The sequence below is a fragment of the Triturus cristatus genome, chromosome 11, assembly GCF_964204655.1.
Source record: "Triturus cristatus chromosome 11, aTriCri1.1, whole genome shotgun sequence".
Lineage (NCBI taxonomy): Eukaryota > Metazoa > Chordata > Amphibia > Caudata > Salamandridae > Triturus > Triturus cristatus.
The window spans coordinates 488,760,327-488,786,346 of NC_140594.1; positions in this window are offsets into that span (position 1 = coordinate 488,760,327).

Genomic DNA, 26,020 nt, shown 5'->3' on the forward strand with positions numbered 1-26,020 from the left:
TTTAGTTAGCCAGGTGGTTTTAGGTTGGGGCTTTTTTGTCCTCCCTAGCACAAGATGACTTTTGATTGGCTGCCAACACTCCAAACCAGAAAGGGGGGAAAAAGGTTGAAAAATAAGAAAAGAGAGCAGGGTAGAAAGACCCTGACCCCCTAGGCCTTCTCAGGAGGTCCCACTAGAACCCCCAGGCCCCAAAAAAGCATTTTTATTCTTAAAAATGTCCAAAGTCGCGCTTGTTACATGAATCTGGATGAGAAAATAAAAGAAAATGAAGCGCAGTCTCTCATACTTTGTTTTATACGCCCCCGGGTGGGCCAGGTCCCGGGGGCAATGAGTAATTTATTTGCGGGGGCTTGCCACCTTCCCCGGGGCTTGTTGATTAAATGTGTGGGGGGGGTCATAACCCCCCACACTACCTCGGGGACCGCCACGTCCCCTGGGCATTTGTAATTAAACAGCGGGGGCCTCACTGGCCCCCCAAGCCCTGGGGACTGCCACCTCCCCGGGGCTTCTTTCAATCATTAGAGGTCGGGGGCTCAGGGCCCCTTGAAGCCCCGGGGACCACCACCTCCCCAGGGCTAAGCAAATTTAGGGAGGGGGCCACGTGGACCCCTCATGGAGCCCTTGATAGCCTTGGGAACCGCCAACACCAGGGCCGGCTCCTTCAATGTCCCGGGGTGCCCACCCCCGGGACATTGCTGTTTCCTATGGCAGGGCGGGAGCACAGCTCCCACCCTGCCATAGCAAAACTTGCTTTGCTTCATTGAAGAGAGAGCAGGAAAACCTGCTCTTGCTTCAACAAAACAATGCAGAGTTGCTTTTGGGCAAGGGATCTGCATGTCAGCAGCTCCCCTTGCCCAAAAGCAATGCTGGCTCCCGCTGGAGAGGGCTGCCGGTGGGACCGTGGGGGCATTGGCGATCCCCCCACTGTCCCCAACGCTAAGGGCCAGCCCCGGGTATGGGATCCCCAGGGCCAGAAGTTGCTCGGGAGGGGGCACGCAGCCCTCCTCCTCTAATTATTTTATTTTTGAAGAAGAGGCTAGGTCCCGGGGGATGGGGTCCCCAGGGCCACTATTGGCCTCAGGAGGGGGGCCATGCGGTCCCCCTTCTTTTTTTTAATAAACAAAAAATTGTGGCAGGCCCCGGGGGATGGGGTCTTTGGGGCGAATACGAAATAATTAAATGAGATCTTTTTTTAATTTTCAAGTTTGAAGTCACGACTCCAGAGCGGCTCTCAGCGTGGCCCGCCAGTGTAATCGCAATGGAGTAGCGAATCTACCTTAAATAAATAATTAAGTAGTATATAATTAAGGCTCACGGTTTTCTGTTTAAACGGATTTTTACATATAAATACAGACGGAAAACAAGTTTGCCTTTATCTGTATTTATATATAAAAACTGGAAAATACTAGTACATTTTGCCGCGCTGCCTACAGTAACATAAAACACTTTTATTGATGCCCCAGCCATTTCTGGGGGCTCCGCTCCGCCCCTCGAGTGAGGTCTTCATTGGCATCAATAGATTCACACCCCCAACCATCTGGTGTCTCCCCCTCCTTGGAGGGTTAAGAGGTATCAGCCTTCCCGGGCACACACACAGCCGCACCCGAGTACTTCACAAGTCTTTGAATGACCTTTTACTTGTTAATGAGGCTTTGTTCTTTCACTCCTCAAGTAATAGAAAGAAGCCGCCCAGAGTGGCCAAGAGGCTGGCGGTCTGACCCCAGATCTGCCTAATTGCAGCATATGCAGCCATTTCAGAACAAAAGTAGGTACCCTCGGGGAAGGGGGTGGGGGCATGGAGGAAATGCAGGAATCGAATGCCAGCACCCCGTGGGGCTGCAAAGCCTATTAAATTAAACAGGTCTGGCACTGAGGGGGCACTTGCAGCCTCTGTTATCTGAAGAGCGCGGTTGTTGTGCAGGTAGCAGTAGCCCAACAGGTTAGGTTGGAAAGGTCGCTGATGCCAGGGACAAGCAGGGGACGGTCCCTCCTGTGCAATTGGAGGTTGCATAACTGAGGAGGAGGAAGGCAGCAGCTCGCCACAGGCCATGGGCCGTCAGTGTCTGAGTAAAAGTATTAACACCTTCCTGTGGCTCGGTCTGTGCCCTCCCCACTATGGGTACAAACAGTAGCCTCACTCGTCTTTTACAGGGCCGTCCATAGCTAACACCAGCAAAAGCGCATCTTAGAGAGATAGTTCAATCGGTTAAGGTACCTACTCTAGCGTGTTGTGTCTAGCATTATCGGGTCACTCACAGATATGATTCAAAGCCACTCAATTACACAGTGGCAGTCTCTTCCTTTTTTCCCCGGACAAGATTAAGGAGAGTTTCCACTTCTGCTGCCCCCACTCTTTCTTCCTCTTCTTTTCTCTCTTTCTGTTGCGATCCTCCTCACTTGTAGAAAACCGTGATTGTTCTTTGCATTCCTGTCCGTCATTTGTTCCTCTGTGAAATGGATCCAAAAAAAGAAGAAACACTTTTGCTGCAAATGTCTTTGTCAGACATTTTTCTACTCCAAAATGCAGCCTCAGGAGAGAAAAAAGGTTTTAAAATACAAACAAGTAAAACATAACTAAATAAAGCAAGACAGAGTAGTCGCAAAGTGGGCAGATCGGTTTTATTTACACTCAAACACATTAGCGCCACCTTACAGAGTTTGCCAGCGAAGCGCTACTTTTCTTTTCATGTTGTTAGCTTTTCGCTCATTGATTTCTGAATAATGAGTTTAAAAGCTTTAAGATGTATTCCCTAGGAGTGTTTGCTTTTTTCCAGTATGTTGTTACTTTTTTTCAGGGAGCATATTACTGTAGTCTAGTGCATAATTTGAATTGAATTGCTTCCAGGTGTTTATAGCGGGGCACAATTGGGTTGCAGCTGAAGACAGTGTGAGTTTCTCTCAGTGGGGCAGTATGGTGTTCAGTGGGGGAGTGGGTGTGGCACTCTGCAGATGACAGAAACTGCAAGGCTCTGAGACAAATGGCTTGTGATAGCACTTTTAAGCATATTTGAGACGTTCTGCAAATGGTAAAGTTTTCAGATGAATGAATAGTGTTGACCAACTCCAACCGAGTGCATGTGTGCATTGTCAATTTAAATAAATGTGGAAAAATACTAGCTGTAGCGTCGTCTTTTGCTTGTGGCAAAAATAAATGTGGATAAATACAGAAAAAATGCCCAACAAATAAATATGGATAAATACAGACGGAAATGGCCAAAAAATAAATTCCATAAAACCGGGAGCCCTATATATAATGTAGAAGGTAGTGTTGTATTTGTTAAGTTGTTTCAAAAAGGTACTGTGATTGAAGTTAATGACAAGATTACAATTGATAGAGTTGTTAAAATATATAAACTTAAAAAATAATAGTTAAAGTTGAAAAGTGTGTTGTGTTGTAGTGCATTCAGTTTGTGCTTTTGTTTTGTGAATTCTCGCTGGGTGCGCCAATCCCCCAAAATTTTAAAAAAATTGTATGTGTAAAAAAATATATAATCAGTATTTATTTATAGGGTGGCTCTAAAAAGAGCCCTTGTTTTCATTTTGGGTTTTTTGTAGCTACATGTAAGTGCCCATGCAGAGCTTTCGGTTGTTGAGAAAGACTCTGTATCCCTGATCTGTAAAGTGTACTCCATCACTCCTGTAGATGCCATCCATATCAAAACGTAGATTGTTGTTATATATGGAGCCCATCCTATGGTCTCTGAGGTAAGCAGAAACATCTTTATTGACATGTTTCTAGCTTTCTCAATCTGTGGACTGAATTGATGTGACCACTTTGTTTTCTGTCTTTGGCATATTTTAGAGTATACAAAGACAGTTTGAGGAAAAAGCAACATCAATTGGGCAAAGGTGTCCGTCATTAGCATTTCCAGACCTACCACAGTCAATGTGCCTAGGTCATTGCACCACAGTGCACAATCATGAGGTCAGGGGGTTGAAGATGCAAGGAGGTTTTAACCAAAGGCATCAATTGGTGCCACTTTAATCCTCTCTGTGCAATCCATTTGAAGTTACCATTTTGCAAAGCTAGGTCTTTGTCAATACCTCTGCGTTCAGCATACCTTTTGCACCAGAAAACATAGCTGTGCCCAACAATCAACACTGTAAACATCTTGAAGAGATGTCTGGAAGTAATGAAAAGATGTCTGTAGCTGAGGTAGTCAGTTGGTAGAATGAGAGGTATGTAAAATGGTGGACAAGATGCTGTTTTTAAAAAAGTAGAGAATTGACTGGCTGTTTAAGAGCATTGTACATTCAAAAATAGGGTGCATTTTACTTTTTTTTAAAAGCATGTTTCATATTGGTTAGTAAAAAATGCTTGAAAGGTACAATAGAAAGGATAAGATCATATTTTGGAAAGTTAACCACACCTGCCTTTTGCATTTGCGACATTGTGTGGTGAACTTGAAAATATGGTGAACTTGTGACCTGCCAGTTAAGTTGAGTGTTCCATGAACTGTTACTATGGAAACTGGCATTAAGCAGAATGGGGGTAGGGTTGAAACTTAACTGTGGATTTAAAATGAGATTTTATAATTTATATATCAGTAATATGTTATTACAGTGACATTTCCCAAGTCAGAACTATTTTTAGAAGTGGTGTGTTATTAAATAATAGGGGTAAATTTATTTGTAATATATTTTTGAACTCCCGTATTAATTTGCGGCTCCATCGCAGTGGTGCACAGTGGAGCTGCGACTTGAAAAAAAATCTGGAAGCAGTTTGAGCACTTTTAGAAGTCATTAGCTAAGAGTTGTTAAGTTTAACCAATAGAAATGTGTTTTACACAATTTGAAATATTCTAGGAAGGAATGTGATTTGTTACTAATACGTATTTGTTTGGAGAAAGAGAGGGAAAGTTTGCCATTACTGGTTTTACCTTGCTGAGACTGGTGCATGATATTGATTGTCTGCTAAAGAAAATCCTTTAAGACTTTGTGATATTTTAAATTCAACAAATCTATTTGGAAGGTGAGTTTTACATTTTTTGAGGTGTATTGACTTCTTTCTCTAGTATGTTTCTACTTGTTTCTGTATTTTTATGAGTCTTATACATTTAAGGTGCATGATGAATAACAAAGAGCTGTTGTTGCTTTTTATGTGGTAAGGTCAAGAGTGTGAGTACTAGTAGAATGGTGAACATGCAGCACAAAAGTGTTGTTTGAAAGATGCACACATAAGGTATTATTAATTTGGCTTTTTTCTTCTAGTCTGTAGAAAGGTGTAGTTGAATGATGCCGCATAATTTTAGATAGAATGGTGAAGATGCAGCGCAAAAGTGTTGTTGGAAAGATGCTCATATAAGGTGCTATTAATTAGGCTTCTTTTTTCTAGTATGTTGAATGGTATAGTTGAATGATGTCGCATAATTTTAGATAGAATGGTGAAGATGCAGCACAAAAGCGTTGTTGGAAAGATGCTTATATCAGTTGCTATTAATTAGGCTTCCTTTTTCTAGTTTGTTGAAAGGTATAGTTGAAAGATGCCACATAATTTTAGATAGAATGGTGAAGATGCAGAACAAAAGTGTTATTGGAAAGATGCTCATATAAGGTGTTATTAATTAGGCTTCTTTTTTCTAGTTTGTTGAATGGTATAGTTGAATTATGCCGCATAATTTTTAGATAGAATGGTGAAGATGCAGCACAAAAGTGTTGTCGGAAAGATGCTCATATCATGTGCTATTAATTAGGCTTCTTTTTTCTTGTTTGTTGAAAGGTATAGTTGAATGATTCTGCATAATTTTAGATAGAATGGTGAAGATGCAATACAGAAGTGTTGTATGAAAGATGCTCACATAAGGTGCTATTAATTAGGCTTCGGTTTTCTAGTCCATAGAAATGTATAGTTGAATGATGCTGCATAATTTTAGATAGAATGGTGAAGATGCAGCACAAAAGTGTTGTTTGAAAGATGCTCACATAAGGTGTTATTAATTAGACTTCTTTTTCCTTGTCTGTAGAAAGGTATAGTTGAAAGATGCTGCATAGTTATAGATGTTTGGTTGCAATTGTAAGTTTGTTCTTTGAATTTTTAAGGTTTGCATAGTGTTATAATACTGATTTATTTATGTATGGTTATAGTAATATGGCGAGACTTTTACTAAAGATATGTGGAGTATTTCCTATTTAAGTTTAGGTCGATTGTGCCTCAGTCAGCCAAAAAGTACACATGTCATTTCCTATGTAACAATGTAATTCCCCAGATATTACCTCTGTGGTCATGGAATCACAAAGGTGTTATATATGTACTCCTTTAATCTCTCAGATGTTATTCATATACTAATGGAATCACCAATGTACTTGCTTTACAGTGCTTCAATCACCCAGACACTATCCTTGCACTCTTTCAATGACATAGGGATTTTTCTTGTAGTTATGTAATCATCCAGCCAGTACTCATGTACTTTTAAAATCACCCAGTCACTATTCTTTGCAATCCTGTGATCACTCAGGCAATGTCATAGTAGTTCAGTAATCACCCAGGCAGTACTCATAAACTTATAAAATCACCCACTCACTTGCTATCAACTCCAGTAATCCATCAGATATTAGCCCTGTAGTTAAGCAATTAGCCAGGCAGTACTTATGTACTACCCCTACAGTCATGTAATCATGCAGTCTGTAGGTATGCACTCATGTAATAACATATATGCTACTCTTGCAGTCATAGAATCATGCAAGTTGTACTATTGCACTCATCTATTCATCTAGGCTGTACATAATGACTCATCTATGCATTCAGTTGCTATTCATACACTTATCTGTGCTCTCAATGTCTATATCTCCACTCATGCAATTAGCCAGTCACTTTTAATCTTCACCTGCAATTACCCAATGACTACTCTTGCACAAATATAATCTCCCAAGCAGTACCCATGTAGTTACACAATCACTCAAGCAGATATAGTACATGTATTAGTATGTAAGTTTTAGTGTATTCCAGAAATATTGTATATATATTTCTTTTATATTCGATGATGATTTGAAAAGGTAGAGACGTATGTGTGCATGCTGTTAGCAATAAGGAGAGACTTACGGTTGAATCATGTAATAGTGTGCTGCTTTAGATTTGGCTAGGCCCAACACTCATGCAGTTAGAAAAACACCCAAGAACTACCCATGCAGTCTTCCAATGATGCAGGCAGTTGATATGAACTGCTGTAATCACTCAGGCACTCAGGCATTACTGCTGCACTCATGCAATCATCTAGGTACTACCTATGCACTCATGCAATCACCAAGGTATTACCCATACACTCTTTCAATCATGTAGCCACTACACATGCAGTTGTATAATCACCCACCTACTACCATTGCACTATTTCAATCACGGAGCTACTACCCTTGTAATTATGTAATCACTGAGCCAGTAGTCATACTATGATCACTTAGACACTACCTCGCGCGGAAGCGTTTTGGATGCGTTGTAGTCGACGCAGGTGTTTAGCTGGGATTCCTGCGTAGAGTACGTTGCCGTAGTCCAGTCTGCTGCTGACGAGGGCCTGTGTCACTGTTCTTCTTGTGTCGGTCGGGATCCACTTGTAGATCCTGCGGAGCATGCGGAGGGTGTTGTAGCAGGAGGAGGAGACGGCGATGACCTGTTTTGACATGGTGAGGGAGGAGCCGGGGATGAATCCTAGGTTGCGTGTGTGGTCGGTGGGTGTCGGTGCTGTTCCCAGAGTGGTCGGCCACCAAGAGTCGTCCCAGGCTGAGGGGGTGGATCAGAGGATGAGGACCTCCGTCTTGTCCAAGTTCAGTTTCAGGCGGCTGCTCCTCATCCAGTCGGCAACGGCCTTCATTCCCTTGTGGAGGTTGGTTTTGGTGGTGTGTGGGTGCTTGGTGAGGGAGAGGATGAGCTGGGTGTCGTCGGCGTAGGAGATGATGTTGAGGTCATGATGGTGGGCCACTTGTGCGAGGGGGGCCATGTAGACGTTGAACAGCGTCGGGCTGAGCCCTGGGGGACGCTGCAGATGATGTCGGTGGCTTCGGAGCGGAAGGGTGGGAGGCGGACGCTTTGGGTTCTGCCGGAGAGGAAGGACGTGGTCCAGTCGAGGGCCTTCTCTTGGATTCCGGCTTCTTGGAGGCGTGTCTTTAGTGTGCGGTGGCAAACTGTGTCGAAGGCGGCTGATAGGTCTAGGAGGATGAGGGCTGACATTTCGCTGTTATCCAGTTGGCGTCTGATGTCGTCTGTGGTGGCGATGAGGGCTGTCTTGGTGCTGTGGTTTCGTCTGAATCTGGACTGGGACGGGTCTAAGATGTCGGTGTCCTCGAGGTGGCGGGTCAGTAGTATGTTGACGATTTTCTCGATGACCTTTGCCGGGAACGGGAGCAGGGAGATGGGCCGGAAGTTCTTGAGGTCCTTGGGGTCCACCTTGGGCTTCTTGAGGAGGGCATTGATTTCGGTGTGCTTCCAGCTTTTCTGGAATGTCACTGTTTCGAAGGAGATGTTGATGCCCTTCCGTAGCTGGGTGCGATAGCTGTGTCTGCTTTGTTGAACACGTGGTGTGGGCAGAGGTCCGATGGTGATCCTGAGTGGATGGAGTTCATGATCTTGCATGTCTCGTCATCGTTGACGTTGGACCAGGAGGTCAGGCGGTTGGTGCGGGTGGTGTTTGTAGCGGTGGGGTCTGGCATAGTCGGGACGGCCGTGGTGTTGAAGCTGTCATGGATGTCAGCGATCTTGCGGTGTAAGAAGGTGGCCAGTGAGTCGCACAGTTCTTGTGATGGCAGGATGTCGTTGGTGTTGGCGCTGGGGTTGGAGAGTTCCTTCATGATGCTGGAGAGCTCTTTGCTGTTGTGTGCGTTGTTGTCCAGGCGGTCTTTGAAGGAGGATCTCTTGGCTAGTCTGATGAGGTGGTGATGTCTGTGGGTGGTGTCCTTGTGGGCTTCGTGGCTGTCTGGGGTATGTTCGAGAAACCATTTCTTCTCCAGTTTTCGGCATGCACGTTTGGAGGTCTGGAGCTCTGTGGTGAACCAGGTGGCTTTCTTGCTGGTGCGGCTGTTGTGGAGTTTCTTGAGCGGGGTGAGGGTGTTGGTGCAGTCGTCCATCCACTGTCTGAGGCTGCGGGCGGTGGTGTCTGGGTCGGTAGGGTCGTTGGGTGGGTTCTGGGCGAGGGTGTTGGTCAGCCGGTCTCCTGTGACTTTGCTCCAGCAGCGGCGGGGCAGCGGTTGGGTGCGGGGGTGAGTGGTTGGTTTCTTGAAGGTGAAGTGGATGCATCGGTGGTCGGTCCAGTGGAGTTCGGTGGTGTTGTTGAAGGCGACATGGGTGCTGGTGGAGAAGACGGGGTCAAGCGTGTGGCCGGCAGCGTGGGTGGGTGCAGTGACGAGTTGTCTGAGGCCGAGGTTGGCGAGGTTGTCGATCAGGGTGGTGGAGTTGGTGTTGCTGTTGTTCTCGAGGTGGAAGTTGAGGTCCCCGAGGAGGATGTAGTCCGGTGAGGCGAGTGCGTGTGTGCCTGCGAGGTCGGCAATGGAGTCGCAGAACTGTGCCCTGGGTCCGGGGGGTCTGTAGACGGGGATTCCTCTGAGGGTAGTGTTGGGCTCGGTGTGGATCCGAAAGTGCAGGTGTTCGGTGTTGCTGAGGGTGTCGTCCGTGTCTGTGGATACCTTGAAGGTGGACTTGTGGACGATGGCTATTCCTCCTCCAATACCATTGGTGCGGTCCCTGCGGGTGACCTTGTAGCCGTTCGGGATGGCAATGGTGATGTCGGGCGCCAAGGAGACGTTCCGCCACATCTCGGTCAGGAAGGCAACGTCTGGGGCGGAGGTGTCAAGCAGGTCCCAGAGCTCGACTGCGTGTTTGCGTGCGGAACGGGTGTTGAGGAGAATGCAGCGAAGGTGGTTGGGTCTGGTCCTGGGAGTTTTGTTAGCCCTGTCGCAGGTGAAGCTGCAGGTGCGGCAGGTGAAAGGTCCATGGGTGCATTTCTGGGTGGCCTGGAAGCAGCAGTGGTTTCGTCTGGCGTTGAGTGCAAGGACAGTGCTGGTATCGTATCGGAGTCTGGCGTAGTGGCGGTGGCGGGGTCCAGGGGTCCTGGCGCTGGGCGCAGTCCAGGCACGGCCGGCCGCAGACGGGCTTGCCTGTGCTTCCGTGCGGCATCCTCCATATAAGGCGAAGTGGGAGGGAGGAGCAGCTGGGAGGCGGGAGCGGGGCGGCAAAAGGGCGGCGGGCACGGGGAACATAAGGAAAAAAGGGGGCGGGCCGCAGGGGAGCAGCGGCGGGAGCAGGGATGGGAAGAGGAGTGGCGAGGGGTACAGAATGTAAATGGGGTCACTGAGCAGCGGGGAGAGGGGGCTAGGAACAGGCAAAGACAGGACAAAAAATACAGTCAGAGGCAGCAAAGCAGAACAAGCAATTCAATGACAGAATGAGCCCACCAGCGGTGAACTCACGGCAGAAGGCGGCAGCGCGGGGGAGTCACGGACACACAGGAGGAGCTGTGCGGCATGGGGAGCGACCTGGCCTGCAAGCAGGGTCAGGGGTCGCACTCACTGCCACGTGGCGTCCTCCATATAAGGCCAAGTGGGAGGGAGGAGCAGCTGGGAGGCGGGAGCGGGGCGGCGAATGGGCGGTGGGAACAGAAGGAAAAAAGGGGGTGGGCTGCAGGGGAGCAGCGGTGGGAGCGGGAACGGGAAGAGGAGCGGCAAGGGGTACAGAATGAAAAAGGGGGCACTGGGCAGCGGGGAGAGGGGGCTAGGAACAGGCAGAGACAGGATAAAAAATACAGTCAGAGGCAGCAAAGCAGAACAAGCAATACAATGACAGAATGAGCCCACCAGCGGCGAACTCACGGTAGAAGGCGGCTGCGCGGGGGGGTCACAGACACACAGGAGGAGCTGTGCGGCATGGGGAGCGACCTGGCCTGCAAGCTTTGTAAGAAAACTTACAAAGATTACTGTTGTAATCAGTCAGGCATTCCTGCTGCACTTGTGCAAGCATCTAGACACTACCTATTCACTCATGCAATCAGTAAATCAGTAGTTATGTAGTACCCCTAAAGTCATGCAGTGATGCAGGCTGTACTTATGCAGTCATGTAATAAGCCACACTCTACCGTTGCAGTCATAGAATCACCCTATCACCCTGGTACTACTGTTGCAGTCAGCTATTCACATAGGTATTGCTCCATGACTCATCTATGTCTTCAGGTGCTATGTTTAGACTTATCCATGCACTTAATGTTTATGTGTACACTCATGGAAGTAACAAGACAGTAGTTATGTAGTACCCCTACATTTGTGCAGTCATGCAGGCTGTACCTATGCAGTCATGTAATACCCTACAGTCTACCGTTGAACTGATAGTGTCACACAGGCCCTACTGTTGCAGTCATCTATTCACATAAGTACTAATCCATTTTTCATCTATGCCTTAAGGTGCTATTTTTAGACTTATCCATGCACTTAATGTCTATGTGCGCAGTAATGTAATTAGCTAGTCACTATCCATCTTCTTGTAAAGTTAGTCAGTGAGTATCCTTGCATTTATAGAATCAGCTAAACACTGCTCATGGAGTTATGCAACCACTTACGCGGAGCTATTACATGTGTTAGTTTCTAGGTTTCTCTATATTCCAGAAATATTGTATACATATTTCTTTTAGATTTGATGATGATTTGAAAAGGTAGAGACGTATGTGTGCAGGCTTTTAACAATAAAGAGAGACTCATGGTTGAATCATGTAATAGTGTGCTGCTTTAGATTTGGCTGGGCCCAACACGCATGCAGTTAGAAAAACACCCAAGTACTACCCATGCAGTCTTCCAATGATGCAGGGAGTACATATGCACTGCTGTAATCAGTTAGGCATTACTTCTGCACTTATGCAATCATCTAGGCACTATCTATGCAGTCATGCAATCAGTGATGCTGTACATATGGAGTCATGTAATAACCCACACTCTACTGTTGCAGTCATAGAATCACCAAGGCCCTACTGTTGAAGTCATCTATTCACATAGGTACTACTCCATGGCTCATCTATGCCTTCAGGTGCTAGGTTTAGACTTATCCATGCACTTAATGTTTATGTGGGCACTTATGGAATTAGCAAGGCAGTAGTTATGTAGCACCCCTACAGTCATGCAGTCATGGAGGCTGTACCTATGCAGTCATGTAATAACCTACACTCTGCCATTGTAGTCATAGAATCACCCAGGCTCTGCTGTTGAAGTCATCTATTCACATAGGAACTAGTCCATGAGTAATCTATGCATTCAGCTGCTATTTTGAGACGTATCCATGCACCTAATGTTTATGTGTGCAGTAATGTAATTAGCTAGTCACTATCCATCTTCATGCAAAGTTAGTCAGTGACAACCTTTACACTTATAGAATCAGCTAAGCACTACTCATGGAGTTATGCAATCACTGACACAGAGCTATTACATGTGCCAGTTCCTAGGTTTCTCTATATTCCAGAAATATTGTAAACATATTTCTTTTAGATTTGATGATGATTTGAAAAGGTAGAGACGTATGTGTGCACGCTTTTAAAAATAAGGAGAGATTTATGGATGAATCATGTAATACTGTGCTGCTTTAGATTTGGCTAGGCCCAACACTCATGCAGTTAGAAAAACACCCAAGCACTACCCATGCAGTCTTCCAATGATGTAGGCAGTAGATATACACTGCTGTAATCACTCAGACATTACTGCTGCACTCGTGCAATCATCTAGGCACTCCCTATGCACTCATGCAATCACCAAGGTATTACCCATACACTCTTTCAATCATGTAGCCACTACTCATGCAGTTATATCATCACCCACCTACTACCATTGCACTATTTCAACCACGGTGCTGCTACCCTTGTAATTATGTAATCACTGAGCCAGTAGTCATACTGTGAAGGAATTACTCAGGCACTACCTTTGCACTCCTGTAATCACTTAGACACTACCTCAGTAGTCTTGCAATATTTTAAAAAGTACCCATGGACTTACAAAATCATGTAGTAACTCTCTTACACCCCTAGGAGTTGTGTACCTACACTTTAAATCACAGAGGAACCATCCTCTTACACCCCCAGGAGCTGCCTACCCACACCTTTAGTCACAGGGGACCCATCCTCCTGCAGCTCAGGAAGTGACCTACCTACACTCTAAGTCACAGGGGAACCACCCTTATACACCCCCAGGAGCTGTTTACGCATACTCTGTCATCACAATTTGACCTCTTACACCAAAAGTGTTGCTTACCTACACTTTAAGGAACAGATTAACTACCCTTTCACATCCATGGAGCAGCCTACCCACACTCTAAGTCACGGAGCAACCACCCTCCAAAACCTAAGTGAGCTGCTTACCCATACTCTAAGCCAGAGAGAAGCCACCCTTTCAACCCCCAAATTGCAACCTCCCTATACTCTAACTCACAGAGGAACTACCCTCGCACACCACAGGAAGGTATGTATCCAATTTCACTTCAATGCTTAAAATACAAAGGACCAATCTCCCACCCTTTGCCAACACACATCTGCAGATATTTTAATCATAGGTTTCAAGCTATTATGTTTTTTTTCTGCAATAAAAATAACCCACCTCTTGGAGAAATTATTGATTTCTTCTGGAGAAAGGAGAACCAAGCCAGAGGTGCTCCTCATATACATATGCTATTATGGATCAAGGATGCACCTAAATTTGGAACTGATTCTGATGAGACTGTTTTATCTTTCATTGAAGACTATGTTACATGTGGTATTCCAAAAACAGCAGAACTCAAACTCATTGATGTGGGATATATTGTCGAAGGAATTACAAGTCAAAGGAAAAATGTTATACACAATGTCGATTTTGATTCCCACATCCAGTAATTTCCAAAGGAAGAGTCAACAGTTTCATGTCAGCAGTGAGGCATACTATAACTCTAAAATCTCCAAAGAATACTTACAATATAAAAAGAAGTGAACATTCAAAGTATATTAATGATTACAATCCAGTGATTTTGACGATGTGGAATGCAAATATGGATATACAGTATGTTGCAGATAATTCTATTGCTGTTGTTCACTATGTTATGTAACAAAATCTGAAAAGACGGAGTTAAAAGAAATGTGGGAAGAAATTTCACAAGAGAAGACTCTTAGTAACATATTGTACAGCTTTAGTTTGAAGATACTTTCCCATCAAGAGATTGGATCCTACGAATGTTCGGATCGGTTGACATCTGCAAGTTTAAATTCCAAGTCAAGAAGAATCATTTGGGTAAGTCTAGGTCTTGCTGCAACACAAAATCGAGTATTAAAATCTGTACAAGAAATGTAATACTTAGCATTAAATGATCCGGAAAGTACAGATATTGTTAAAACAAACATGTTGGATACGTAATATCCTAAAAGAAGTCCACATCTGAAAAACATATGTCTCTATGAAGTACTGCAATATTACATCTTTAAGAGAAATGTTACAGAAAATATAAATGAAGAAAAATATTCATTAATTAGATATGATGGATGTTTGGTAAAACATACCAAAGGAAATCTTTTTAATCACAGGAAACTCAGTTGTGATACTCCAGATTAAAGGGATTTTTTCTATTTAGCACTTCTGCAACTCTTCAAGCCTTGGCGTACTGAAATGCAATTACTTGGAGATTTTCAGTGCTATGAAAAGTCTTTCAATGCATGTAAAGATAGCATTGAAGGCACAGTTTTTCCAAATATCTACAAATGTTGAATGAAGAGATTGAACAAGAAACTACTATTGCAGCTGAAATTGCTAGTGACAGTTCTCAAGATAGTCAAAGTGCTCCTCCACTGAGTCAAGACCCACTCAGAGAGCCCATTCTTGAAAATGAAGCAGCAATAGCCATGAGTGAAGTAGAAACGGCAATGCTACAAGCACAACAGGATATTATGGAGTTGGGAACCTTGGAAGAACAACTAAATATTGAACAGAAAGAAATATATCAGCAAGTTACACAACAGATAGACCATGGTTTACTTCATGAAAAAGAAGCATGGAACTGCACATCATTTAAACCTATTTGAAAGTATATCAGTGGTCAAGCTGGTACAGGAAAAAGTTTCTTAATTAAAGTTTTGACCAGTTATCTACAGAAAACCACTGAATCACATATATCTTGTGTTGTAACCGCTCCAACTGGGTTATTAGCATACAACATTAAAGGGATTACATTACATTGTTTACTGATGCTACCAGTTGAACATGAAAATAAGTTGGACTATCACAAGCTATCTGGAGAAGCTTGTTATGAAGTTTCAAGAGTACTAAAGAAAATGAAACTTCTGATCATTGATGAGGTGAGCATTGTGCATAATGCTTGCCTTTGTACATTTAAGAATGCAGCAGATTTTAAAAACAGATTATGATGTTTTATTTGGAGGAAAACATGTAATTGTATTCAGCGACCTACTACAACTTACGCCTGTAAAACGGCAACCAGTTTTTAAAACACTCTTCCATGAAGACACTAGGAAATCTTTCGGAAGTATTGGAGAAGTCAACATTTGATCTCATTTTGAATATAACGGACTTATTAAGAATATGCGACAAGCAAGTGATGAACATTATGAAAGTATTCTTCAAGATATAAGAATTGATGTTTTGACAAAACACGGTGAAGAAGTTTACAAACTCGGCTACTTACAAACTTGTTTGCAAATGAAAAAGTTGGTCCTGAAATAATGTACAAAAAAATTGGAGAAAAAAAGTCTATAATTCCCTAATGCCAATTCTGCAAGAGTGTTCTACATTTAATCAAGAACTATTGGAGCTGGAAAAACAACACATAATGAAAATGGAAACCATTGATAAAATAGAACACAAAGGAATTACTATTATTCCGTCTGAAAAATTAAAATCAGAATTGGATTCTTTAGAAAAGTCTATATCTAAGACTGATGGTTTAGAAAATAATTTATATGTATGTGAGGATTGACAGGTAATTTTACGGCATAATTTGGATGTAGTAAAAGGTTTAGTAAATGGAGCAATGGGAAAAGTTGCTTATTTTGTTAATTATCCAAACAGAGATGGAACTGAATTCTTGAAGATTAAATTTGATCAGATTGAAGAGGTAAAACAGATTGGACGTTGTGCTGTTCGGTTTTTGCTAGTTAAAGACTTGTATGTTTGTAGAAAACAGTTTCCTCTTTCTTTAGCATTTGAGGTGATTATTCATAAATCTCAAGGTTTAAGTGTAGACAATGCTTTGGTAAATATTGGAAGTACAATGTTTAAAGAGGGTATGGCATATGTTGCATTGTCTCGAGTAAGAACATTATCTGGATTGTATTTGATTGATTTTGATGAGAAAAAGTTAAGTGCAGATGCAAATTGTGTAAGAGAGTATAATTGGTTAAGATGACTGTATGCTCCTAACTTGGGTGAATATCCCATATATGAAAAATGTGTAGTTTGTTCAAAACGAAAATATGAGAAACAGTCTAGTGAGGTTGGAAAGAAGAAAACTATTTAAGAGAATGTTGAGGCTGCAAAGAAAATGAAAATGGACACTGTTGATGATATTGTAGGATACCAGTTAGAATATAGTTCAAGTATCAAATGCTATGCTGATGTAATTGTGAACGTCGTGTTTTTTCTAGAAAATCTTCATCATCAAATTATGGGAAATCGAGAAAAAAGAGTTTGTTCTTTGTTGCGTTATATTGTTGAAAAATTGAAAACTGATAAAACTAGAATCCATACTGCTTCTGGCATTCGGCATCTTTTGGATATATGTTCTGGTTCTTCACAATTTACACTTAACCTCTTGCATGCTCATGACGGAACCACGCCGTCATGAGCCACGGGTGGCGTGTGCTCATGACGGCGTGGTTCCGTCATGCTGCGGCCGTTGGCGGCCGCTCCTCCCACGCTGCACTAATTCCCCGCCTGTGGGCGGAGTCGTGACGGAACCACGCCGTCATGAGCACAGCTCGCCCGTGACTCATGACGGCGTGGTTCCGTCACGAGCATGGCGGCGCCGCGCTCACCCCTCACCCCCCCAGCGCTGCGGCGGAATTCGCGCCGCAGAGAAGGGGTTAATGTACAACAAGATGCTCAAGAATGTCTTATGTTTATGCTTACAGTATTAGAAGGTGAAGGGATACAAATTGAAAATCTGTTTGGACTTCATTACAGATGAGATCATAAATGTGAAGACTGTTCATTTTCTTCTACCACTGAAATGGACACTAAACAATTCATATATTTGACAATACCAGATTTCAAAACAGTGTCTTTTAACAAAATAGCAAAACCAAATAATCAAGATATGAAATGTACTCACTGCAAATCAGAAATGTTGTCAACATTATTTATAGAAAGATTTGGAGGGTATGTAATTTTAATGCTAAGACCTTGTAGAGAAGATGGAAGAAAACTGGAAACCAAAATTAAAATTTTTGTGGCAAGTCAAGTGTCAACTTCAGGAAGAACTTTTAAAGCAGTGGCTATTATTTTCCATGATGGACCTAGTAAAACATCTGGACACAAAACTGTTTATTTAAGATGCAATGAAGGATGGACACATTGTAATGATGCACATTTGGAATTCAAATGTCAGTTGCCTTACGAATTATCAAATTCATATATCCTATTTCTCGTGCCAAAGTTTTGAAAACATCATTCGGCCTATTGAGAAGATGTAAACATGAATTAATTAGTTTATTTTGGATATTTTCAATGCAAATGATTTCAGAAACGTCATTCCGCCTATTGGGAAGATGTCAACAATTAGTGTTTGAATTATCATTTCTGTTCTTTGATATTGCATTTGGAAAATTGTGTTTGAAAGAAGTAGTTCATGTATTTGAAAACAGATAGTTGAGTTTGTTGTAAATATTTTGAAAACAGATTTGTTTTTTTTCTACAATCTTATTGATTGTATTTTTTTGCCCCCTGTTATATGATGATCAACATTGAAATCACTGTGTATGCTGAAATTCAATAGAATCTGAAAACAGTAAAAAAGTGAACCTGAATGTTATGTAATTATGTTGTGTTCTTAAACCTATAATATTATTTGCCATAATTGTATTTTTTCATCTCTTTTACAGAAAGTAAAAGTAAACTTTGAAAATATTTTAAATTTACTTTACAGTGAAACATCTGTCGAATAGTTTCAATGAGATTGATATCTACTTCAATACAGAAGATAAGATTGAATAATAAAATGAGCAAAATAATAGGAATTAATGTTTATAATCACTTTTATTACAGTTATTCATTTTTAAAACTCAATCATCTTATTTCTCAAATCAACTCAGCAGTATTCATGCACTCTTTCAATCACTGAAGCATAACCTATGTACTTATAAAATCACCCAAGCATTACTAATCCACACCTTTAATCAGTCTGGCAGTACCCATACACTCCTGCAATTATCCAGACATTACTTCTAGAGTGTTGCAATCACCCAAGTATTACCTATGCACTCCTTCAATCATCTAGACATTAGACTTGCACTGATGGAATCATCCAAGCAGTAACCATGCACTCGTGCAATCACCCAGGCATTACCTATATACTTACAAAATCCTCCAAACAATACCTATCCACTAACAAAATCACCCAATCACTACCGATGCACTTCTGCAATCATTCAGGCAGTACTCATCCACTCATAGAATAACCCAGATACTACCCATGCACTCCTATATTCTCCTAGACACTACTCATTCACTCCTTTGATTACTCAGGCAATGCCCATGCACTCCAGCAATCACTCAGTCACCACTCATGCACTTATAAAATTACCATACAGTTTATTTCCACTCCTCCAAACACTGAGGCAGTACCCATGAACTTATGTAATCACCAAGACACTAGCCATGCATTCATGCAATCATCCAGGCATTACCTATAACCTCATGTAATTACCCAGGCATTAACCATGCACTTACAAAATCACCCAGGCACTAACCATGCATTCTTGCAATCACCCATGCACTTATAAGATCACCATCCAATATCCTTGCACTCCTTCATTCACCCAAGCTGTACCCATGGACTCATGCAATCACCCAGGCACTAACCATGCACTCATACAATTATCCAGGCATTACCTGTAAACTCATGTAATTACCCAGGCATTACCCATGCACTTACAAAACCACCCAAGCAATACCGATGCACTTACAAAATCATCCAGGTACTACACATGTACTCCTGCAATCGCCAAGGCACTACTCATGCACTTATGCAATAACCCAGGCACTATGCATGCACTGCTCCAATCACTTCTTCACTACCCATGCACTCCTCTAATCAGCTAGACACTACTCATTCAGTCCGTCGATTACGCAGGCACTACCTGTGCACTCCTCCAATCATCTACTCACTACCCATGCATTTCCTCCAAATACCCATTCACTACCCATGCACTCTTCCAATCACTCAGCAAGTACCTATAAACACATGCAATCACTCCACCACTTCCCAGCACCTATAAAATCAATGTGCACTACCTTTTCACTCTTCCTATCACCCAAGCACTACCCATGCACTCCTATAATCACCCAGACACTTCTCATTCACTCATTCAATTACCCAGTTAGTAGCCATGTACTCTTCCAATCACTCAAGCACTACCCATGCACTCATGCAATCACTGAGGAACTACTCATGCACTCTTCCAATCACTCAGACAGTATCCATGCAGTTCTCCAATCATCCAGGCACAACACATACACCCATGTAATCATACAGATATTATCCATTCCTTTCTTCATTCAACACATACACATTTTTCTTTTTTTAAGCAAATAGGTGGCTCTAACAAGAACCATTTTTTTCTTCTTTTTTTGTGTTTTTTAAACTATTTTATGTATTTTCTTGGTGGTTTTTTTTTAAATGGAAAAAACAACAGAAGGAACTATAAAACTTTGCAATTTAAGGGGGCATTGCAACAAAATAAAATAAACAAGTGTGGTTTCTTGCTGCAGAAACTACAGCATCAACATACTGTTTTGCATTTGATGCAACGCTGTTCCAATGTTGCACATTGTGGACGAATGTCGGGTCCACGAGTTACGGAATAATAAGCTGCAGAGGTATTTGGACCAGCATTGGTCATCTTGCTGGGAAAGTTCGGCCTTGTGACGATGTTGCTCGCGGGACAGATGTCGTGGGTGGATAGTTTGAAGGTGCTTCATCATTCTTGATGTGCCACAGGAATATTTCTTCTCACTCCCATGTGATAACACCCTCGGATGCAGTGTGCAGCTGACCTTCCGGGTGTTGACCTTTTTCTCCCCATCAGGTATGGTGAAAAACACCCACATGACACTCTCCTTGCATTTCTTCACAGGTTTCTCAAATCTTTCCCAGTTGGTATAGCCACTACTGGAATAGAAGAAGCCATTCTTTTGAGTTGTAAAAAAACACACCAAAAGAAAGTCAACAAAAAACTAAGAAAACACAGCAGGTGTATCTCCTCTGATGGTCTTGAAGGAATGAAAAAAATGTCTGGGGCCCTTCAAGTTTTAGAATCAAAACCTTCTAAAACAATTAAATGCTTTCTTTTGAAGTCACATGGCAGTCGCACACTGGGCGCGCAACCAGCTCACACCCGACGCGATTACCGGAAAATATATTTAAGAATAATATAACTTTATTGCAATTACAAATATATGATTTTTATAATTAGTTTAGATAATCTCTTGCTCCAATATACATATTAAAGTTGTATATATATACTTTTAAAGCATAAAAATTCTACGGGAGTCGTGCACTTGGCGTGACCCCTGGAAAAAAGTACGTAACGTTACACAGGGTCGGGCACCGCGCACCCGTCGCACATCAAATGTGCATCCTACACGACTCTACCAATATGGCAGCTTGGATGCGTGCACCCACCGAGACAGGTACACGATCAGTACGCAAATCCACTTTTTTACCCCAAATGTTTTTTAAGTATATTTATATTTTAGAAAAGAGAAAACATTACATTATTTTTATAACAAATACAAAGCTAAGAAAAAATATTTTGGGGATATTGCAGTTACAAAATATCACTTAAAAAAACTTTTGAAATTCACTGAAAATGCCATAGGTTTCAGGGACGTTATAGTTAGAAATTAGCATTTAAAAAACCTTAGAAATTCTCTGACAAAAACACAGGTTTCAGGGACATTATAATTAGTTGGGCATTTCACTCGTACAAAACCAGAGAAATTTTGCCGTTATAATTAGTTGAACTCAGTATAACTTGCGCCCCTGCAATGCACTGCTGATGAAATCACATGTTACATCATTCATGACATGGTCCGTGACATCACTGATGGCATCACTGATGACATCTCAAATGACATCACTGATGACATCATCCAAGTGATCATCTGCTGTACTTCCTCACACCCTAATATAACATTTGATACACCCACTCTAAAATATAGACTACCATTTTTGAAACCATAGACACACCAATACCGGTTACTACATACCCACTCACTGATTCCTAGGTCTACACACACATCCAGTCATTCACCCATACAGTCACTCATACATGCAGTCCCTCATCAATACAGCACTATCATTGGCACTCATACACCTATACAGACACTCACACACTGCCACTCATCCATAGAGTTACTCACACACCTAGTCAGTCATGCAAAGAATCAATCACACTCCCATTTACTCACTTATATAGGTATACACACACCACCTCACTTATTCATACAGACACTAACACATACTTACTCTCTTATACAATCACCGAAAGAAGCACACACTCATCCATACAGCTACTCTCACAATCACTCACCCTCACAAATAGTCATTTCTATACTCCAACACTCACATATACTGCCTTTCACATATGTAGTTACTCACACATGTACCACTGAGACATCCATTCACTCACTAGCACATGCATACACACACTCACCGACCCATACAGCCCTTCACAGATGCACTCTTGAACCCATACACACTTTTCTAAGTTTTTTTAAATGCTAAATTCTAACTATACGATCCCTGAAACCTATGGCTTTTTCAGTGAATTTCTATGTTTTTTTAAATTATAATTTCTAACTATACCATCTCTGAAACCTATGTTTTTTTCAGTGAATTTCAAAGGTTTTTTAAATGCTATTTTCTAACTATGCCTACAGACGTAGAACATGTGCAGAAAGAGGAAGAAAGGCGCAGAAAAAAGCAAGAGAAATGCAGAAAGAGGCCTTGTTGCAAAGTCATCCTGTGCCCCCAACTTTTTGCTGACTGGTACTGGTGGTAACTGACTCTCACTAACCAGGCCCGGTGCCAGTGCATTGCTTAAAGACACTTAGAATACAGTGAAACACCTACATACACTAGGGTACACTATGGGTTGGGGTACCCCTGTACATAAGAGGGCAGGGGGATTAAAACTACGTCTAAGTCAGAGGTTATGAAAGAGGCAAGAGAACTGCAGAAAGAAGCAACAGAGGTGCCAAAAGAAGCAGGAGGTGCAGAAACAGGCAAGAAAGGTGGAACAGGGGCGCAGAAAGGGATAAGAGGGATATAGAAATGTGCAAGAGAGGTACAGAAAGAAGCAAGAGCAGTGCAGAAAGAAGCAAGAGAAGTACAGAAAGAAGCAAGAGAGGTGGAAAAATAGGGAAGCAGGGTGCAGAAAAAGACAAGAGGGATACAGTAATTTGCAAAAGTGGTGCAGAAAAAGCAAGAGCAGTGCAGAAAGAACTAACAGAGGTGCAAAAAGAGGCAACAGGGGTGCAGAAAGAAGTAGGAGAGGAACACAAAGAGGCAAGAGATGTACAGAATGAGGCATGAGGGGTGCATAAAGAAGCAAGAGAGGTGCAGAAAGAAGCAACAGAGGTGCAGAAAGAGGGATGAGGGATCGAGAAAGAGGCAAGAGAGGTACAGAAAGTAACAAAAGAAGTACAGAAAGAAGGTACAGAGGTGCATTAATTAACAAGAGGAGTGCAGAAAGAGAAGAGGGGTGCTGAAAGAAGCAAGAGAGGTACACAAGATAAGTGCATAAAGAAGCAACAGAGATGCAAAAAGAGGGAAGAGGGGTAGAGAAAGAGGCAAGCGAAGTGTGGAAAGAAGCAACAGATATGCAGAAAGGGGGAAGAGGGATGGAGGTAGAGGCAAGAGAGGTGCAGAAAGAAGCAAGATAGTTGCAGGAGGGGAGCAGAAAGAAGGAAGAAGGGTGCCGAAAGAGGCAAGAGAGGTGCCGAAAGAGGCAAGAGAGGTACAAAAACAAGCAAGAGAATTGCTGAAAGAAGCAACAGAGGTGTAGAAAGAAGCAAGAGAAGTGCAAAAAAAGGCAAGGGAGGTGCAGAAATAGGCAAGAGAGGTGTAGGAAATGACACAAGAACTGCAGAAAAAAGGAAAAGAGGTGCATAAAGAGGGAAAAGGGGTACAGAAAAAGGCAAGAGAGGTGCAGAAAGAAGCAACAGACGTACAGAAAGAGGGAAGAGATATGGAGAAAGAGGCAAGAGGGGTGCAGGAAGAAGCAAGAAAGTTGCAGAAAGAAACAAAAGAAGTGCTGAAAGAAGGAACAGGTGTGCAGAAAGAGGCTGGAGGCGAGCAGAAAGAGGGAAGAGGGGTGCCAAAAGAGGCACAAGGGTTGCAGAAAGAAGGGACAGAGGTGCAGAAAGAAGCAAGAGAAGTACAGAAAGAAGCAACAGAGGTGCAAAAAGAGGGATGAGGGCTGGAAAAAGAGATGAGAGAAGTGCAGAAAGAAGCAACAGACATGTTAAAAGGGGGACAGGGGTGGATAAATTGGCAAGAGGGGTACAGAAAGAAGCAAGAGGGGTGCAGAAAGAAACAAAAGAACGGGTGCAAAAGAGGCAAGAATTGTGCAGAAAGATGGAAGAGGGGTGCATAAAGAAGCACAAGAGGTAAACAAAAAAGCAGGAGAGGTGCAAAAAGAAGCAACAGAGGTGCAGGAAGAGGGAGGAGGGGTGGGGAAAGAGACAATAGAGGTGCAGAAAGAAGCAACAGAGGTGCAGAAAGAGGGAAGAGGGATAGAGAAAGAGAAAGAGGCAAGAGGTGTACAGAAAGAAGCACGAGAGGTACAGAAAGTAACAAAAGAAGAGCAGAAAGAAGGAAAAGGGGTTAAGAAAGAAGCAAGAGGAGTGCAGAAAGAGAAGAGGGGTGCATAAAGAGGCACAAGGGGTGCAGAAAGAAGCAATAGAGGTACAGAAAGATGCAAGATAAGTACAGAAAGAAGCAACAGAGATGCACGAGGAGGGAAGAGGGTTGGAGAAAGAGGCAATAGAAGTGCAGTAAGAAGCAACATTGGGAAGAGGGATGGAGAAAGAGGCAAGATGGTTGCAGAAAGAATCAATAGAGGTGCAGAAAGAAACAAAAGAAGTGCAGAAAGAAGGAACAGAGGTGCAGAAAGAAGCAAGAGCAGTGCAGAAAGAACATAGGTGCAAAAAGAGACAAGAGGGGTGCAGAGAGAGGGAGGAGAGGAACACAAAAAGGCAAGAGAGGTACAGAAAGAGGCATGAGAAGTGCACAAAGAAGCAAGAGAGGTACACAAAGAAGCAATAGAGATGCACGAAGAGGGAAGAGGGTTGGAGAAAGAGGCAAGAGAAGTGTAGTAAGAAGCAACAGACATGCAGAAATTGGGACGAGAGATGGAGAAAGAGGCAAGATGGTTGCAGAAAGAAGCATTAGAGGTACAGAAAGAAACAAAAGAAGTGCCGAAAGAAGGAACAGAGGTGCAGAAAGAAGCATGAGCAGTGCAGAAAGAACATAGGTGCCAAAAGAGACAAGAGGGGTGCAGAAAGAGGTAGGAGAGGAACACAAAAAAGCAAGAGAGGTACAGAAAGAGGCATGAGGAGTGCACAAAGAAGCAAGAGAGGTGCACAAAGAAGCAATAGAGGTGCAGAAAAAGGGAAGAGGGGTGGAAAAAGAGACGAGAGGTGGAGAAAGAAGCAACAGAGGTGCAGAAAGAGGGAAGAGGGATGGAGAAAGAGGGAAGAGAGGTACAGAAAGTAACAAAAGAAGTGCAGAAAGAAGGAACAGAGGTGCATTAATTGCCAAGAGGAGTGCAAAAAGAGAAAAGGACTGCAGAAAGAGGCACAAGGGGTGCTGAAAGAAGCAAGAGAGGTACAGAAAGACGCAAGTTAATTGCATAAAGAAGCAACAGAGATGCAAAAAGAGGGAAGAGGGTTGGAGAAAGAGGCAAGAGAAGTTTGGAAAGAAGCAACAGATATGCAGAAAGGGGGAAGAGGGATGGAGAAAGAGGCAAGAGGGGTGCAGAAAGAAGCAAGAGATATGCAAGAGGCAGGAGATGTGCAAATAGAAGGAAGAAGGGTACAGAAAGAGGCAAGAGCGGTGCATAAAGAGGCAACAGAGGTGCAGAAAGACGCAAGAGATGTGCAGAAACAAGCAAGGGAAGTGAAGAGAGAGGCAAGAGAATTGCTGAAAGAAGCGACAGAGGTGTAGAAAGAAGCAAGAAGAGAAGTGCAGAAAGAGGCAAGTGAGGTGCAGAAAGAGGCAAGAGAGGTGTAAGAAATGACACAAGAACTGCAGAAAGATGCAAGAGGGGTGCAAAAAGGGAAGAAGGGTAAAGAAATAAACAAAAGAAGTGTAGAAAGAAGGAATAGAGGTGCAAAAAGAGGGAAGAGGGGTGCAGAAAGAGGCATGAGGGGTGCAGAAAGAAGCAAGTGATGTGCAGAAAGAAACAAAAGAAGTATAGAAAAAAGGAAAAGAGGTGCAGAAAGAGGCAACAGGGGTGCAGAAAGAGGCAAGAATGGGGAAGAAAGATGTAAGAGGGGTGCAGAAAGAAGCAACAGAGGTGCAGAAAGGGGAAGAGGGATGAAGAAAGAGGCAAGAGGTGTGCAGAAAGAAGCAAGAGAGGTGCAGAAAGTAACAAAAGAAGTACAGAAAGAAGGACCAGAGGTTCAGAAAGAAGCAAGAGGAGTACAGAAAGAGAAGAGGGGTGCAGAAAGAGACACAAGCGGTGCAGAAAGAAGCAAGAGAGGTACAGAAAGATGCAAGATAAGTACAGAAAGTAGCAACAAAGATGCAGGAAGAGGGAATAGGGTTGGAGAAAGAGGCAAGAGAAGTGCAGAAAGAAGCAACAGACATGCG